At 36.6% G+C, this 19,479-nt stretch overlaps 1 protein-coding gene across 1 annotated transcript in view; it reads right to left on the reverse strand.

Moving 5' to 3' along the window:
• The window catches only part of LOC139961664 (uncharacterized), a 39,109-nt gene that overhangs the window by 17,754 nt on the left and 1,876 nt on the right, over nucleotides 1-19,479 (reverse strand). The gene's annotated exons all lie outside the window — the stretch shown is intronic.

A 19,479-nucleotide genomic window follows, 5' to 3' on the forward strand; every position in this document is an offset into this window, starting at 1 on the left:
TAAAACAAAAGCCGATTCTTCATCACATTCACAACGTGAGGCAATAAGTTCCTACAACACAAATGTATGTGGTGATGAAAATGGTCAAATAATGTTACTAAATGACACACACACACTACAGGTGCTGCACGGGAAATAATCAATCTGTTTAGCAGCGCATGCGCGATGAAAGACTGAAGCCTTGAGTCTCACCGAGTAATATAACCATTCATTTATTTCGTGATAGTTCTGACGTAACTCCTGTCTGAATAAACACGCGTAAGGTTGACGTTATTCAAAAACCACATGGTTAAATGCGTAGGGGGCGGTGATCGACGAAGAAGGAAGCCGTTGTTCATTTACCAAGAATTGGCTGTCTATATATATATATATATACATATATATATATGTATGTTCGGAGTGGTTACATGACGTCATAGTAGGTATGTTCAAGTCGTTTGCGTAAAGGCTGTAATGCGTACTGGTGCATGCGTGGTTGTCTGAAATATCTTAGGAAGTCAAACGATACACGATGCAATCACATTAGCTCACGGCCGAGTATTACTATAAATATCAAAGCAATTGATTAACCAGTGGTGTTGACGGAGGGCGGAGAACGCGGTGACTGGGGGGGGGGGGGGGGCATAGCAAGTGCAGAGGGCGCTTTGGCCATATCAAACGACTCGATACCTGCAGGTGTTGGTTATTCGGGCGTGGCCGCCACTGCTGGCCAAAACATAGAAACGTATGCTTACACGTTTTACGGCAGTAACAGTGCAGGGAAAAACTAGAATCTTCGTAAAAAATAATGGAAATTTAGAACAACACCTCATGTTGTGTGTAGTCGTCAATGGATGTTAATGCAATATCATGGTTACGTTACAGTTCTTACTGTCCTCGGTTTTTCAAATTCGTTGTAACTTTCTATTAACACAACGCATGTTTATTAAGTCTGCAACAGAACTGGAGACCAAACAAAGAAATAGACTAACCTATTGCAGAGATATGTACAATATAACATAGCCTATATTTTTCATATAAGAATCTGGACAAAGTTAATATTATTAACAGTAACTACCTAGACTATTGTATCCATGGCCGTAGATATATACTGGAAGGAGAAATCAGACTTCTGAAATGGCTTTCAATTAGAAACACACGCTAACAAGTTGAAAGCTTTGTACTATACACAACTGTGGTAAATATGATGGAATTGATAGCACCATTAGCTCATTTAGCCAAGCAAGACATTTTCAAAGGCGAATGACACCCCTTCACTCAGATCCCTCCAACTTGAAAGGATGGACATCCGCCAAAATTTCTGTACCCCGCATCCCCCCCCCCCCAAAAAAAAAGTCAATCAAACTCCGGCTAAGGTTCATCCTTGTATCATCCCATTTAACCTTTCTTTATAACACTCGAAAAATAGTACAATATGCTCAGAATAACCAATTTCATGTTAAACACTGGCTACTAAAAGAAGCAACAATAAAAGGCTCACAAAAAAGAACATAAAAGAAGGCTCGCTGTACTTCGAGAATAGATTATTCTGACGCACATGTTTGTCGTAAAAGAAGGAAATTTAAAACATACGCGGTAATTCGCGTTGGGACGAGAGACGTTCAGTATCGAAGACACTCAAATATATCGAGTGAAATTGTTCTTGGATTCTTATAAGTTTCGTGATTTGTATCCGGTAGCCTATAAGATTGAGACCAATAAGATGTCAAGTTCGACCATCAATTCATCCAGCAATCTTCCAGATGTGATGCTGCATGTGAATAGATCGATACATTTATAAACACCTGTAATCAGAGAACATGAGATGTAGCTAGCTATTGACGTGCACAGGATGTCAAAGGTTGGAGAAGAGGGCGAGGGGGGAAGGGGGAGGGGTCAAAGTACAAATTCCCCGCGTTGATTTAGGCAGGGGCATATACGAACCTTTACGAACGGGTTGTAAGCGGATCAAAACTTGACAAACTTAGGGGTGTGGATTTGGGCTCATCGAATGCGAATCCGATAGCTGGTACGGTCACATGTCTTCCCTCCATATCAAAACAAGGCCCATGTGTTCCATACATGGCAATGAGATGAAACGACAATTTTCCTTTCGTCTTTCATCAAGATTAAGAAGATGAATAATTATTATTATTATCATTATATTATTACTATGACTATACCATTACTACTACCACTACTACTACTTCTACTATCATCATCATCATCATCATCATCATCATCATCATCATCATCATCATCATCATCATCATCATCATCATCATCATCATCATCATCATCATCATCATCATCATCATCATCATCATCATCATCATCATCATCATCATCATCATTATCATTATTATTATTATTATTGTAATTATTATTATTATTCATTTGATTTGACTGTTATGTCAGTAAAAGCTCAATGCAGATACATACGGAATGAGATCGAACAACAACTTTTCATTGTTTTGATCAAGATACACCAATAAGAAATTATTAAAATATTCACTTTATATTTCATCCATCTGTGCGTGTCCTATGACGTCATGTGGTTTTACTATACCTTCCGATAGCCCTCGTCTGTATACCTACGTGGCGTGGACTCGCTCGAACGAATTATTCTATAGAGTAATTCGAGATTTCGGATCCTTCTAGCTTTGGCCTTCACAAGAGGCAAGCTGTAAGATTCCTCTTGAAAATGAAGTACCGCGAGGCCGAAGGAAAAAAATGTTAAATATAAATCAAGCTCTGACAGAATAGCTCCTTGTCAACGATTTAAATGAAGAAATCTCCATCTGAACTTTTCTTTTCTTCTGTTTTTCAGATATATATCTAGAAATATGAATAAAAGAGTGACAAGAAAATAACGCTAATTTTCTAAATGTGCTGTACAAGGTTTCAAAATCTTTTGATGTGAATGTCCACAAACAAGGTAACATGTAATGTATTTTGATGGATAAACTCATGGGGGTTTAACATGATCAGTGTATAACGTCAATGTTATCGACACTTTGAAGTTAAATTCAAACTTGTCATTGTGGTGACGACTCCCCAGGGTTAAGTTTTTACTTCGCTCTATACATGATTTGGAATTCTGAATATGCTACAAAAGAGACAAAAATTGTAAAGTAGTTTTGATTCGTAAATGTCGAAATATTTCGTAAAACAATGATTCTCCTATAACATTAAGCGTTACTACTAAACCTAAGTTTCCAACTGATCCAAATATGAGATATAATCTCTCTTTTCTTGGTATCAAATGAGTATAAATAAACCAGTGATAGTAACTTTCATTACACTCTGGAATTCTGTCATCCAGACACACTGCTATATGTAAGTCACGAAATTACGTCACGATTTGATAGAACGAAAAATCGAGCATGCCATCTATTGAAATGCATTGCTATAAACATTTCAGTATCGAAGATCAAAATTAACCCCAAAGGGAGCTAGTTTAAAGCAGCAGTCTCCGTTTAAGTATAGAAGGAAAGAAGAGTAAATAGATTTTTAACAAACTATACCAACGAGATGGTGGAAGCATAGGGTGTAACAACCATGGAAGTTAAACATGGCAATGAACTTCAACTTACGTATGATATATAAGGGACTCTCCTTACATTAATACAAAAGTTCTACTTAAGTTAGGTTCTCAACTCTCCTTTCTTTTTTTTTCTTTTTTTTTGGGGGGGGGGGGTACTTTGTTTTATTGCGCTATCATAGTGCAGAATGCAAGCGACCCATTACGTTTCCATGGCACCACCGATAACCGAAAGTATATTACTGTCGGTCTTTATATTTATGTCTTTACAAATGATGCTCATTTCGGTTAAAATATAGTAAATGTGGGCCCATTCACGTGATGTATTACACGACATTCAGTGCTATTAACACGAATATCCTACTTAGGCCCACTCAAGTCCACATCACTAGATTGCTTAATATATAGTCTACTAATAAATCGAAAAGCATTTCCAAGAGATGTAAGCGTCATCATTTGTAGGTTGCATTCTCGTTGATTTATTGATATAACATGCCATCAATTAATCACTACAGATACACCGAGGTGTAATTACAAGGTGGATAGGCCCCCTGCTAGTCATTCATCCGATATAGACACAGAGCATTAGGCTCAATTACACTGACGTTCGTGTACTATAGTGTCTATAGGAAGATAAAAGAAATGTATCCTATGGCGGGCCGTTATTGCCATTAAGCGATCGACTGAAAAACCTCCATTGTCCGCAGGGCAATTTGATATACACACGTTTGCTCGATGCCTTGCTTGTTATAATATATACGACAAGTAAATTTTCAATGTTCAGGCAATAATGAAAGACATGAACTTGAACATCTCAGCAACCAAAAAAAAAAAAAAACAACAGAGAGAAAGAGAAAAACAAGAGGGGAAAAGTTACGGTAGAGTGGAGAATTGAAATGCCCCAGGATATAAAGGTGAGGCCTTGTTGGAGAGCAAGAGGTTCATAGCAATTACAGTCATTCTCAATGGGTGAACTGAACATCATAAAGAGAATAGGAGTTATGACATTTTATTTGATTGAAAATGACGTGTACGGGGTTGTTCTTTTAAAGACGAATTCACGGTACAAAATAACGCCTGCTTGAGTAAAAAGGCACGAATCTTTCTAGTTTCTAATCATTTGGAGGTTACAAAGGGTCGTGTCAATGAAGAAGAAGAAGGAAAGAACATGAAGTTCATGTCGAATGAATGTATATATAAGATAAGTCAGGAAAAAGTGTTAAATTGTTGTTAATGCATTTAAAGTTTGTGTGTTACCAAGGGTTAAAAATGACAAACGAAAAACCTCGTTGTCAGATAATCAGTATATAGGAGGTTATATGTATATAAACAAAGGATAATGTTTTTGTTATCTTCAGTAATATGTTTAACGTCAAATTTCATACCGATATGGATATTACATTCTTAACATTTTCGTCGATTTGAAAATAAACGATTAAGAAGATGACATACACGTTGGAGAAAAGAGAGTAAAAAGAAAATTCTGCATCAACGGGGTTTTCTATACCTTTGCTAAATGTGGAGAAAACAACCACCTATAGCTACCATCATTATCAGATGATTGAATGATCCGAGCGCCCTCTTTACTCCACCTGTCCCGTACCCTTTCGGTGTACGGTTACTTTGTGTCGGGTTGTAGTTTGGAAAACAAATAAAAAAGGAAGAGATTTGCATATACATGCGCTCCTATTAATATTTAAAACAATAGTCGAGACGTTTGTCATATTTATCACAGATAACTCGAAAATTACAAAACACCAATTGCATATACATAGGCCTATGTAATTTACGGCTTCAGAGAAGAACAAAAAATGACATTGGAAACTTATTTCTCAAATATCATCTCAAATTTTCAACAGTATGACCATGGTTGTGACGTGACGTAATTTACGCTGCGTGCACATATCCAAACTAGGCAAAATTAACCACGTTACACATAGAAACACTACACAGATTCTGCTTAGTGCCGAATATAATTTGTTGAAATAAGTCTTCAAAAAAAACCCAAAGAAGATTCAGCAATGCCAAATGCCTTACACCAAATAAAGTCCTGTATTGTTTCGGTCTACTCGTTTTGCCGATACTTGACTTATTCACAGATTTGCAGTAAATAACTTGACGTAAAGGTGAGTGAGCCTCTCAATCCTATTGATCAATTATTGGCTTATAACACCGATCATTCTCTTCATTTAGTGATAATTAGACTTCGCTTGACTTCTCTATATAACGCTCCATCGTAAATCACAATAGTACAATTTTTATTTTTTATTTCTAGTGTCGCTACATTTATACGTTGGTAAAAGTTCTGAATTATTATTATTATAATAATAATAATAATAAAAATAATTATATTAATTATTTTAATTATATTATTTATATTAATTATATATATATATACATATACATATATCCGTTCATCCCTTCATTCATTCATTCATTCATTCATGTAGTATATTATACAGGATAACATTTTCAGCATAGCTGTTATAAACAGTGGCCCTGTGAACCAATAAAAAACATAAAAAGGAGCAACATATATCAAATAAAAACAGGAATAATAACAAATATTAAAAAAAAGGAAAAAAAAAAGAATGATTACAGTAAAGGTTATATATATCGTTAGTACATATAGCTTGTATAGTATGTGACTGTAGCATGACTATATCTTGTGTACTAAATATATCTAACGAGGCATGTATTGACGTCATTGGACTTAACGATATCTCTAAATCTCGTTCAACTTCTCTCAATGTTAACATACAGCAGATTGTTTAATGAGTATTACACAGTAAGTTAACCAAATAGGCTATTTCATAAAGCGCGTTTACTATCTATGCATAGCAGTTTAATATTTTTGAGAACAAAGTAAATGTAATATACTAACAAGACATTTGTTGTGCAAATAAAACTGACGTTATTGGACACAGCGATTTCTATAATTCTCTGCAATGTTTATTAATAGCCATGTATGACTGTGCTCTTTGTCGTTATTGGGAGGCTCCATTAGTTGTAGTCTCTGTGAGTTGAGATGCAGAATGAAAAATATGACGTCATTTATATACCACCTTTTAATGTTATGCAAATATACCGTTTTGATGCCCTTGATATTGTGTTATTCAATTGTGATCTCTGACGTCATTCTGCGTCATAATATTACACCATTACATGTTGGTCAATGTTAACATGCATCCCTCTTCCTCTTTATTCCGCTGTTCCCTTATCCACATTTAAATCTTGATTTAGATGCCTTCATGAAGAATATGACGTCATTCCGTGTAAAGACTTTAAATGTTGATATATGTACATGTATCTTTTTGCTCTTCGTCGTTAGGGTTGGAAACATCATTTGTTTCCGAGTAGGACATAGAAACCAGATTGTGGTGTAACTGTGTTGCTGAGGGTTCTTCCATACTGCAGTCTGTGTCACGCGATGTCGGCGGCGCATGATGGGGGGTGGCTGGTCTTAACTTTCTACACACGATGATGAGAACGAAGATTAATAAACAGACAAAAGATGACATAGTAACAGTGATTGCTACTAAGATAGCGTACGTTGTTTCCGTAGTTAACTGAAATTTTTGACTTTGGGCATCACAATTGTTTGACTCGTCACAATCATTTGGGGAACCAGTCACCATTCTGATAGACTGAATTTCAGTTGTTTTCACATCATTGTCTTCTGTAATTACTCTGTGTGACGTAACATCCACCTATGCCAATGTATCATAAGTAGAGCACCTCACTGCCTGTATATCATTACCACCAGGGGATGCTTCCTCAATGTTTAGTATAGTCTCTCCTGGTCTTTGAGTTATGGTGGTATTTATGCTTACCTTGATGACATCATAGGAACTGAAGTCGAGAATGTCACCATTGGCTGTTATAATAGTCCAGCGCATCAAACGAGGTGGAAAACTGGTGCAATTGAACTCTAATGTTGTACCATCATTCGAAAAGTTGAACGGCTGCAATGAAAGCTGCAGTTGAGACGTAAACTGGAAGGTGGGCTGTAGTTTGTCACATCTGTGGTAAAACTTCCATGATGTATAACCCCATTCGCACTCAATGTCCAACTCAGCTAAACCATTGATAGGAACACGAGTCACGGATGTGTAAGATTTACCTTCTTGGAACTCGCACATTCGATTATAGTCATAAGTAATACCTTTACATGCAATTGCTATTTCTTCCCCTGCATACACACTGAGACCAACTGTGGAAGCGACCAGGTAGCTCTCGAATTTCACTTCAACTTCACTATCAATAGTGGAGTGGCATCTACTTTCATTTACAGCTGCTAAATGGGTCACTAAAAACTTGGCACGGCATGTGTATTTCATCGGAACATTGTTAGTCTCTATGCTGGTTTTATATCTCCAATAGCTGCCTGACCAACTTGTTGTAAACATATCCAAATTGACCGTAGTAGGGATTTCTCCAGCGGGTACCCTACCATCCTCTAAGATAAGCATCTCTGATGGTTGTACAGCGGCAGCTAGTACACAGCTGATCCGAATGTTTACTGAAGAATTTCGATATATAGTATACTGCCGTACTCCAGATTTGACAACGTTGTTTCCTTCTACGTTTATGTCTATGGTAGTCACTAATCCGTTCATCACTAGAACGTTAAGACAAATCAGACTGCAAAGAATCACATAATTTGACAGAAAGTACGCCATGTTTGGAATGCACTTCAAACCATGCATCAGTCCTTTGATAAATATAAGACGATGTATGTGTCAGTGTTCACAGGGAGTGATAACGTTGATGCGTCCACTGAAAGACATAACAAGGAAATAGCTTCATGTTTTCTTACACTGCTGTCTTATAATCGGTTATGTACTTTCTGCTCTTTGTTAAGATGCTGATCAATCCAAATGTACTAAATGTTATGATAGTTCACTGCTCTATTTTGTGCTGTGTTAGCAACATTAATTGTATCATTAAGATTGAGGCCACGGTAATATGTCAATGACGAGATACCCGCAGTCCAAATCCTTAAATAAAGAAATACATTGTTCGCGAGTCACTATAAAACACAGAAAAGTTGTCCTATACTGCAGAATGGTTCTTTTGACACAATCAAATGATCATATTGTTTTATTCTAATCTCTTGAATTATTAACCTTTTTTGTTCGATCTTTACACGATTTTGTTGATCTTCAGTAACAAATTGTGTTTCTAGATATAATATCGTATTCATTTTAATGTTGTATAGACCTATCGAATTAACAGAGATGGAAGTTATTGCTCCGTCTTTGTATTTCATTGTGATATTTGTTAAGGAAAGTATCCGTTAAGAGGATAATAAGCATTCCGTGTTATGCATGAGTGACTTTGTATTTGGTGTAACAAAGTCTTATAGGAAGATTTACAACATAGGGAGGGGGGTTGAGATTAGGTGAGTATTCAGGAATGGGGGTTAAGGTTGGAATATCCTGAAGGCGCCGCGGGAGCGCAGGGCGCTCTTGCCGAGTGCATTTGGTCCAGCGGCCCGGCCCGTATTAGAGACCCTGGTGGGATTCCAGGAGCAACACCTAGGTGGGGGACTAGAGGGTGTAGTAGCTTCCAGAATGAAGCATTTATCTATCTCTAAATAGGATTGGATATATATTCTATATTCATATATATAAATGTAAGGGTATATCGTGGGAATTGTTTTATATATCGTATTGAGAATGAGTTGAATTTGTCATTATAGAAAAATATATATATAATACATGATAATTTCAATACCTCTTTGGGTATTTGTATACATGTTGAGACATTTTAAACCTCCAAATTATAGCCGCTTATGTGCATATATATATATATATATATGTATATTATATATATATATATATAGGCCTATTTATATATATAGGCCTATATATATATATAGGCCTATTTATATATATATAGGCCTATATTTATATATATATACATATATATATATATAAATATATATATATATACACATACATACAAACGTATACAGACATACATACATACTACTACCTATACTTATACTACAACTGATACTAAATCAGCATATATATTCCATGGTTTTACCATACGATCTACTGACGTACGTATTTATTCCAAATGATCTATGTTTATCGAAATCTAATATTCCCATATGTAAGCTAATAGCATTATACTTGGACTATACATACGTCAAAAGCTACACACACATACTCTGATGGATAATTCTATATTACCAATAGTATAGTTCCTATCTTATTTCCCTTTGACTGATGAAAATAAATGAATAACAAAAAACAAAAAGGAGAAAGAAAGCTATGATCGAAAATGTAGATGAAGTTTAAATTACGTCATTCAATGGAAATTCCATCCTACGGCATCAAATTTCGACTGGAGCAACCTACGATAATATCGATTAAACGTTATCACTCTTTGTGACTTCATGTTTTTTCGTTACTATTTACGGACAAATCAAGGATCTGTTGGTCTGAGTTGATTTAATTATATGTTTTGTCCTGTTGTATAGAAGGTTGAAAAAGTTTGCATTTGCAAATCGATCGGTAATATCAAATTGATTTCAATTCTGTCTGCTAAAACTATTCGAGATCGTTTTCAATTGATCAATTCCTCAGGGGAAAGTTTAAAGGATCACAGTGCTTTTTTCCCCCTTTAAAATATGTAAATTTTGGATTATTTTATTGTACTTTCTGTTTTATTTAGTTTTCCGGCAGGAAAGAACAATTTTACAGGTCGGACTAATATGTCTATAGTCCAGTGATATCTCAGGTGATGTTGTTATCGAGATGAGTTCATCCTACCGTGAAATGATGTCTAATTAGTCAGCCTAAGTTACCTTGAGTTGAGTCAAATCAGGTGCACTTCTGTGGGAGATTTTAAATTGCTAATTTACATCGACAATGGGCGTCACATGTGGCGTACGAAAAAAAATTATGAAGATTGGATTTATAATGAACAATTTTGCGAATGAATAAACACCGAAACAGATCAAGGAAAATCGATGATGCATATATTATAAGCGTTATCATTGTACTCGCAGTACAAAACGCGCAGGGGTACGGGAACTTGGTATATACAACAACTACAAAGTTATTATGAGTACAATATGGGTGCAAGTATATATATACTTATATAAACATTATACCATGGTATGTGGTCGTAAAGGTATAGGGCAATATCTATCGAGAATTAAGGCGCATGTTCAGCATATGCCTAGATCCCCTCCCCTTCCGGGCGCCCTCCCCAACCCCCATTTGCTTCATTTGTTCCAGGGCCTTCCTTAGTGGCAAAAACATGGAAGAGGAAATATTCTCTTTCCCCACCTGAACTCGTCCATTCCCTACTCTGTTGAAGATTTGGTATTTAGAAACTTATACTTACCAAAATCCACTAGCATGAGAGGAATAATGAAAAGGCAATATAATACGGATAAGAGCCGCTTGATCTATAGTCTGTGATAACATTACAGTTAAGTTAATAGAAAAGGGTGGGGGAGATGATGAAGCATTACCCCCCCCCCCAAATATATATATAATAATTTGCTTTTAAAAAATTCGCTTTAAATATTAACCCTGAAAAAAATATATACTTTAATTTTCCATCCTCTCATACGAATATGAAAAGTGTGAAAGTAATATGATTCCAGAAGGATTCTAAACAGAAATAAGTATCACCTTACGTCATATCCATAAATTTGTAATATAACTTGAACGGTTTGTCATTAACTTGAAGGCAATTTAATATTTGATGAGAGCAGGTTTATATATATATATATATATATATATATATATATATATATATATATATATATATATATATATATATATACCTCCTATCTCTGATAAGTGTATAAACTGTGCATCACTTTATAATATAATTGTAAACACGAATCCCTGTCGAAATTTAACACATTTGACCTGATCCAGTTCATTGACCAAGGTCTTGACAGCATCTTGCACGTTTCAATGTCCGAGTTTTGATGTAAATTGAGAAGAGGCAAAACTACACGACGGAAATATTCTTGCTAATTTGTCCAATTTGAAACAAGCAAATGCAAAGAACTAAAATTCGTTAGAAAGGGGTATAATTAATACAAACTTTATCGTCGTTCTGTAGTAAGAAGGATCGTCGATTTTGTTTAGATACAGGGTAATAATTAACGATACATTTTTTTTTTCGAAGGGAGAGGTATATGCGATCTATTTCCGCTTATTACAAGTTCATTGTTTTAGTGTTAGCTGAAGTGTTTACCTCTCACTCTCTTTGTATTATTCGATCTTGAGGAAGGAAGGGAAAGGGGTAGTGGAAATGTGTTGCGGCTGTAGGGAGGGGGTGGGGTAAGTGTAGGTTCTCGAATGAACGAACAGTTTGTTGCTATGAGACCTTTCCTCTGAGTACGGCTCAATAAAGACATGGAAAATTAAAATAATAATATAGATATGTTGTTCACAGTTCATAAAAGTTGCCAGTAACACTTAATATACCTAACACGTCACGAGCGAATATTGGCCACTCCTGATTGGTTCCCTCGTCATACACACCAACTTACACAACAGTTAGTATGATAAAGAAAAAAATGGTCTTATTTTACGGGTTTCTCTTAATATGTGATTATATTCCAATTAATTGGCAGTATATACTCTTATCAAAGAAATAAAATTTGGGGACGCAGCTGTATAAAACATTAATGTAATTAACTTTAGCTGCGAATATTCGCTGATTTTGGATAACAATTAGTGTTTGGCCTTATAAAGTGTATATGTACAACGTTTTTAGGTATGTATGAACAGTTTTGTAATTAAGTTGGTTGTGGTTTAGTGTTTCATTATAATGTGTGAAACGAATTAACCTAATGAACATTTGATTATTCATCACTACATTATCAAAAATTATGTCGTTGGAGGCCGCCGTAACACATGTACCAATAAAACTTTGTGGCGGGGGGGGGGGGGGGAGATAGTTGTTAGCCTCTTCCATTAGATAAATAGTGTATACTTGGTATATCAAGAAGTGAAGAGAAGGTATGCAATGTATACAAATACTAACATATTAAGTTCAGTTCCAAGAATCACGCTACGAATCATACGTAGCGATGACATCAGACATATTCTGTCTGTTAATGTAAAATGTTGCAAATTACTCGGGAATTTATTGAAGAAATTGTGAGTTACCACTTGTTACCAATTTCTGGCCAATAAGGGGCTTTATTTTATAACCATAAAGTACTTTGTTTGATGTAAAAAAAGGACCATTTTTAACTAGGGCCTATGTTAAAGTTAAATTTAATATAGAAACATTACAGTGCCATTAGTTTTAATTAGCAGTGCTGTAAAATAGACGTCTATGAAATGCAAAGAAAAAAAATATATATATATAAATTAAAAAAAAAAAAATATATATATATATATATATATATATATATATATATATATATTAAATTTTTATTAAATATTTTTTTTTACAACTTACAGTAACATTACGAATTCTAAAATCCGTACAATTGTTACACGTAATTAAACTTAATTAATTATGGAAGTTTTGCAATGACGGAAGGATATTGACAGTAATATTCTTTCGTTCTATCATCAAGTTGTTATAACAACAACATTAAGTAATTCAAAGATGAGAAGAGTCTTGATTCTGAGCATTGTAGCATCCGGTCAAATCAAGCAACTTAACTTATAAAAGACACCACGTCTTACGTCTTACCACGTATCTTACTGTACTGAGTAGCCTACATAAGACAATATACTGGAATGTGTTTTTCATCAATATTTGCGTTCTCAGAGGAATATACTTTTTCTTGACTTCAAAACCCTCATGGATATAACAAAATGTCTAAATTATTTACTTCCATCGTTCATGGATTACAGGATCGATTTAGCGAAAGTTGTACAACCCGATTGTGACGGTTTATAGGCCTAGGTCAATGTCGTCTGATTATCAACTGCATGTGCAATTTCCCAAATGGCCATCATATGCAGTTGCAAGGAATCATGGGACGCGGTTGTTCAGTTTCCTCCAACCCAATCAATGACTAATACTCTTTAACGTTGTTTCATTATAAACTTACATGGAATTCACATATCTTCTAAATTTTGGTCAAAACCGTCTTGTTCTTTCCTACATTAGTTTACGTGTCATACAGCTGTTGTTTTGCACACACATATATATAGTTTATGTTTCCCATAAGGTTTTTACGCCATCACCGATGTAACAACCAACATATTGGATTTTGCGTCGGCAGCTGTAACTTATTTTATCACTCCCATTGGTTTTACATCCCTTTTTTCATGTATTTCTCTATGTAGGATATTTAGAGGTTATATTTGGCCAAACAAGCAAAGCAAGAGCTGCAGATGAAATTGTTACATACATTGAACCAATAACCTTCTAGAGATATATAGTGTATAACATGTATGCCGATTATTAAACGTGGATCAAAATAAACACCAACTCGTAGCTATATATGGCCATACAATAACTAGAAATTGTGGTTAAGATGGTTGTAACCGAGCTGTCCATGATGAGAATGACCGTAGCTAGAATTTACAACTCGGCTTTCAGCATTGAATTGTTTTTTTTTGGGGACAAATTTTGAAGTTCATATTCTTACAACTTAGTTCACATCCATATCATTGTATACTAGGCTAATGTTTCCATATACATGTTTAATGGTAAAACGACGGAATAAGCCACCGATGCAATACATCACTGAATTTCGGTTTCTACATTTTCATGATATTATAATCCATTTCACAGGTCGAAATTTATTTGTCCCGATCGTTTTCTCACCACCATTGAAAATCTCCGTATCATACAACGAGCAAGGCAAATGGGAAGATTCTTGTTGATTATATTGTTTTGTATTGTGTTGTGATGTGTTGTTGACTTATAGGCTGTGCTTTGATGTACTGTGCTGTGTTGTTTAATATTGTATTGTAACATATCTCTTTAAAAAAAAAACTTAAACGCAAAATGCAGCTTTTAATATATTGATTGCGTTTCATCGATTTTTGATATTTCACTTCACACTAGATTTTCTTAGTTTACGATAGCAACGGTGCTTGTATTAATTGATAAGAAATATTGGTGATTACGTTCGATATTTGGCGTCTATGACAACCGGCAGCCACCGAACGTATTCAATATGCAAACATGTAAGCTAGGCTAGGTGTACCGGCTATGGAAACCTGGTAGGTTAAACCCTGTCGTACTGATACGTACATCGAAAATTATAACAACATGCATAGTTTGGCTCCCATGCAATATTGAAATATTCCTTGTTATACATCATGCAACAAAACAACTAGCAATCATAGTTTCCGTTCTAGCATTATTGATTGTGCGAGAATTAGTTACACTAGAAACACAACTATAGCAGCATTTACGTTTTAGATGTGTAATTAACTTAAAGCAAATACTAATCCGAAAATCAATTTTCATCTCAGCCATAGACATACTCTTTACAATTGATACATATCAAATCATTGTTTACACACATTTGCGTCAGAATGCTGAACTAAATATTTACACTTATCTCTGAGCTATATAATATCCTTGAAACTTTTGCGAGTACCTTCGAAGGTGTGAAATCAGAGAATAAAAATAGAACAAGGTGAATTTATAATGTCCGAGCCTATAGGCAGTGGCGTCACCAGACTTTTCAGTCTGGGGGGGCACAGGGGGGGCACCAACATTTGATGGGGGGCACTTAGGTGGATACGGATTGCCGTCCTGGGGGAGGGGTCTAAGAGGAGGGGTTTGCCCCTCCAGGTGCGGCGGAACGGGAAAATTATTTGGGGGGGGGGGGCTAATGTGTAGAAACTATCTAAGCGGAGCGCCACCATCGGTTGGCGCGGAGCGTACAAGAAAATTTTGGGTTTTTGAAACCCCCAGATGGCCGGAAACGGCACTTCCCAAGTGTTTTATGCTGCGAATACCTAGCCCTAAAATATGGGTCTCAAGCCTGCAATTTCTCAGATTGCACGTAAAAGTCTGTAAAAACATTGTAATTTGTATATTCGATGGTGTTTTAAGAGAGTAGCTATTACTCGTAGTGTACTCGCAAAGACGTTTTTGAGTGTAGTAAGGGGATGTTGGAGAACTGGCTGAAATGAAGCAAGTCATTGGCCTAAGACGAAGTTGTGTTGCGCTTACCGGTACTCACACTCACTGCTTCCACTTTTCACGGGGCTTGAAGACGCGGTTGGGGTGACAATGTGGTCTATAGCCAGGGGACGGGCCGAGGGTCCCCCCAGCATTTACTAAAATTATTACACCTATATAGTATACGTGTGCATCGGACAGATCGACAAGTATGCATTGAAAAATGGGCAGATGCACGTTTCGGAGCCTTGGTAAATATTGGGGGGGGGGCTTATCATGCATTTGCCCCCTCAACTTTTTCATTGGGGGGCTGAGCCCCCAAGCCCCCGGTTCCGCCGCCACTGCCCCCCTCCCCTTTGGAAAATTTTCGCATACGGAGGGCTAGATGCAAAATGCTGCCACATTTGATGCTAAATTCGATCTGAAGATATCTCCAGAAATTGCTATTTTTGAGGTAATGATTTAACAAGGCGCAGAATTTTGCAGAGGATATGAACCACATGCTGTCGATATTATGTCTAACCCTATCAATACAACCTACATTTGTTGAATTAATGGGTGCATGACCCCGACTCCTTTCTTGTCCTTCTCGTTTTCGCCCATTATCTATTAATATGTAACAGGTTCCAGCATCGTTATTGGCTCCTATCAGGGATCTCACCATGCAATCCAAAGTTTGATCACACATCGAGTATGGCTCAGTATGCAGGTGTGAACATTCGCCATTTGTTCCTACAAGCATCTGACCTCAAATGACCTCTGCACCCCCTACACAACAGGGTTAATATATGGGTCCACAAATATAGGCAAGTATGGTGCCTGCGGACCCTCACATTCTCACATTTCGTCAGCTCCTAACCTGTCAACCTCAAACCAAGGCAACATATTGCAGTACCCTCCCTTCTCACAGTCATGTAGCTCGCGAAGCGGACGTGTATATCCGCTGGTATAGCGTGAGCACTGACACATTCAATGTAAATATCGACACCTGTTGTGATGGCGCGGGTTACGACTTCGATACCCGACGTTCAAGGATAAACTTTTTCATTTTTTCGCAGCTCATTTGAAGAAAATACGAATTACTGTGCTTCTTTGTCCTTATGAAAAACCAACTCAGATGATGGGAGTTGAATATAACAAAATATATATATATTTTTTTACCAACCCAAATCTCAGATGGGGGGGCACTCAAGGGGGCACTAGGTTTTCCAGGGGGGCACGTGCCCCCTGGCCCCCTTGGCGACGCCACTGCCTATAGGGCATTGTATGTGATACAGGCCTGTATGTGGCGATTTGATCAGGTAGCTCAATTCTGCATTGACGCAAATACAGCGTTACTTTCTTACGGGGAATTGACAGGGTTTAAATTATGAACGGCTTTAGTTTTTAGTTTTTACGAATATTCTTTCATTTATTATTTTTCACATGACGGATAAACACGTATCCCAGAATAAACCGATGCTGCATAATGATCTCACGTTAGAGGAATGTATGTGAAAGGAGCAGTTCCGTAGTCACGGGATGGGTGGGAAGGGGGGGGGGGGGGATTGGAGCAAGCAAAATCGTATACACTGGCAGCAGTTAAAATTGTACTACACAAATGTGTAGTCAAAGTAATGCAAAAGCATTTACTGGCCTAACCCAACAAAATGTCTCAAATTCGAGGAAATAAATTTGTTGTTACACTCCTCTCCTTACACCCCTCCCCAGGACGACCATCAGTCAATAATCGTGCACCCCTCCAAAAAATGTAACTCTGGGTACGGAGTGTCTGAACAGGAGTTCAATGTGTTTCGACCAATGCTATTGGCAATCGTTATCTACATCCTTACTTTGATTATTGTCCCACACCCCACCCTACCCCCCCCCCCCCCCCTCTCCAAACCAACAACTAGTCACTTCCGTCTGTTTGTAATGAAGTCAATAGTCGTGGAATAAGACTTTCACTTCATTGTGTAATACTATAGTACCGTAACTCTGCGCATATACATATTTATTCAATGACATATAATGACCTATATACACACATAAGCTATATAATGACTTACTAACACATTCATATTATCTGTATACGGTGTAAGCGGAACAAAGTACTTGTTTAAGAGGCAGTTCCCGAGCGCAGGGATGGCTGGTAAATCCATTATCTAGATCGTGACAAGCAACCTTAATGATCATCAGGGTTCGATGTAAATAGCTGAAACTGTACGGTCGCCACAGCGCCCTCGATATATCGTCTTGCTGTGTGTATCGGTACAAAATATGGCACACCGTTTTGTCTTTTGTCAGCATAGAAGCAAACGTACCGCGCAGCATATAATACAGTCAAGCATGCAAACTATTAGTAAACTGCTCTCTTCAGGTTGAAGACAAGTACCCAACAACGTAGGAGGTCTTCTTGTCTTTTTTTGCACCTCTTCTCATCTCGCGCATGTTTACTGTTTTTGTATACGTCGTGTTATGACGTCAGTAGATAGATAAGGTTGCGATTAACGATGGGTTTCCAAGCATTCTCTACATTTGTCAAGAAAAGGACATAGCCGACGGTCATGAATGAAGTTCACTCATTAAAAAATAAAAGAACAACAATAACAACACCTTTGTTTCATTCCATAAATCTGGGGTGCACTTATAGGGTCAGTCATGGTGTTACACTATATGCAATCGATGATATCTGGGTTTTTAATTAAGAGTAGCCATTATGTGAACAAAACTACGCAAAATCGATGAGTACAAAAAGATGCCTGTTACAGAGTAGGTAAATGAATATAGTTAAAATTATAATTTTTTATGTTAAATACACTGCTGAAGTCATTGTATACTTTATACGGGGGACAGCATAGATGCCAATTAGAAAACGTGGACTAATTTGTTGGGTATCACCCGCATCATACAAGCTATGACAGTTTAATTAATCATTATGTTATTCTCGTAGACTATACATTCTGTTCATTAAAATTCCAACCGCTGTATATGTCTGAAATATGAATGTGCGATAGTTGAGACATCATTTCAACCAGGTGCATGATAAACATTGAGTACCATCTAAAGGAATTGATATGCTGCGACTCAGAGGTTGGATTGCTTATCATATAGGCCTTACACAGTGCTTTGTTTACATAACGTCCCTATATAGATAGTTCCTTATCATATTTTCTCTTCTCTTACAATATCATAAATTTAAGACATAATTCACAGCTTGATGAAATAGACAAAATTATAGTAAGCTTGCGTAAAATCAATTAATCATTTAACGTGGTGATATAGCTTGAGTCAAGTTTTGTTCACACGGGAATTCAGAAATTGTGATTTCTGATTGTTGCTTTCATTTTAATTTATCCATTTGAAATGCTAAAATCTTTTAACTTATTTCGAATCCCTTAAATCGTAATATATATATATATATATATATATATATATATATAGTATATTAATTAAATAAAGTAAAACCAGAAAAATTCCACTTCACGACCGGTTTCGTCCTTTTGGGACTCATCAGGCGAAGGTAGGAATCGAACCCCGGATCTTCGTGTCACGAACCGAAGTCCGTACCACTCGACCACAGTGATTCTACTGGTGTGTTAAAGCGTACAAATTGGCTTTGAATAACTGTCATGAAGGGCGTATTACCCAAGTGTAATGATTGTACAGAGTGCACCCCTGGCGCTTTAAATCTGACAATTTTACACAGAATAACCACTCTTTAGGCAAGCCAAGCGTGGTTATTCTGTGTAAAATTGTCAGATTTAAGGGCCATATATATATATATATATATATGCATGAAGGAAATGCATGAAGGAAAAGTACGTTCGACGCTGACCAATTAAAATGTATAACCAGCCATAAATTTGTCATCGCGTCTTCCT

This window comes from Apostichopus japonicus, chromosome 20, assembly GCF_037975245.1.
Source record: "Apostichopus japonicus isolate 1M-3 chromosome 20, ASM3797524v1, whole genome shotgun sequence".
Classification (NCBI taxonomy): domain Eukaryota; kingdom Metazoa; phylum Echinodermata; class Holothuroidea; order Aspidochirotida; family Stichopodidae; genus Apostichopus; species Apostichopus japonicus.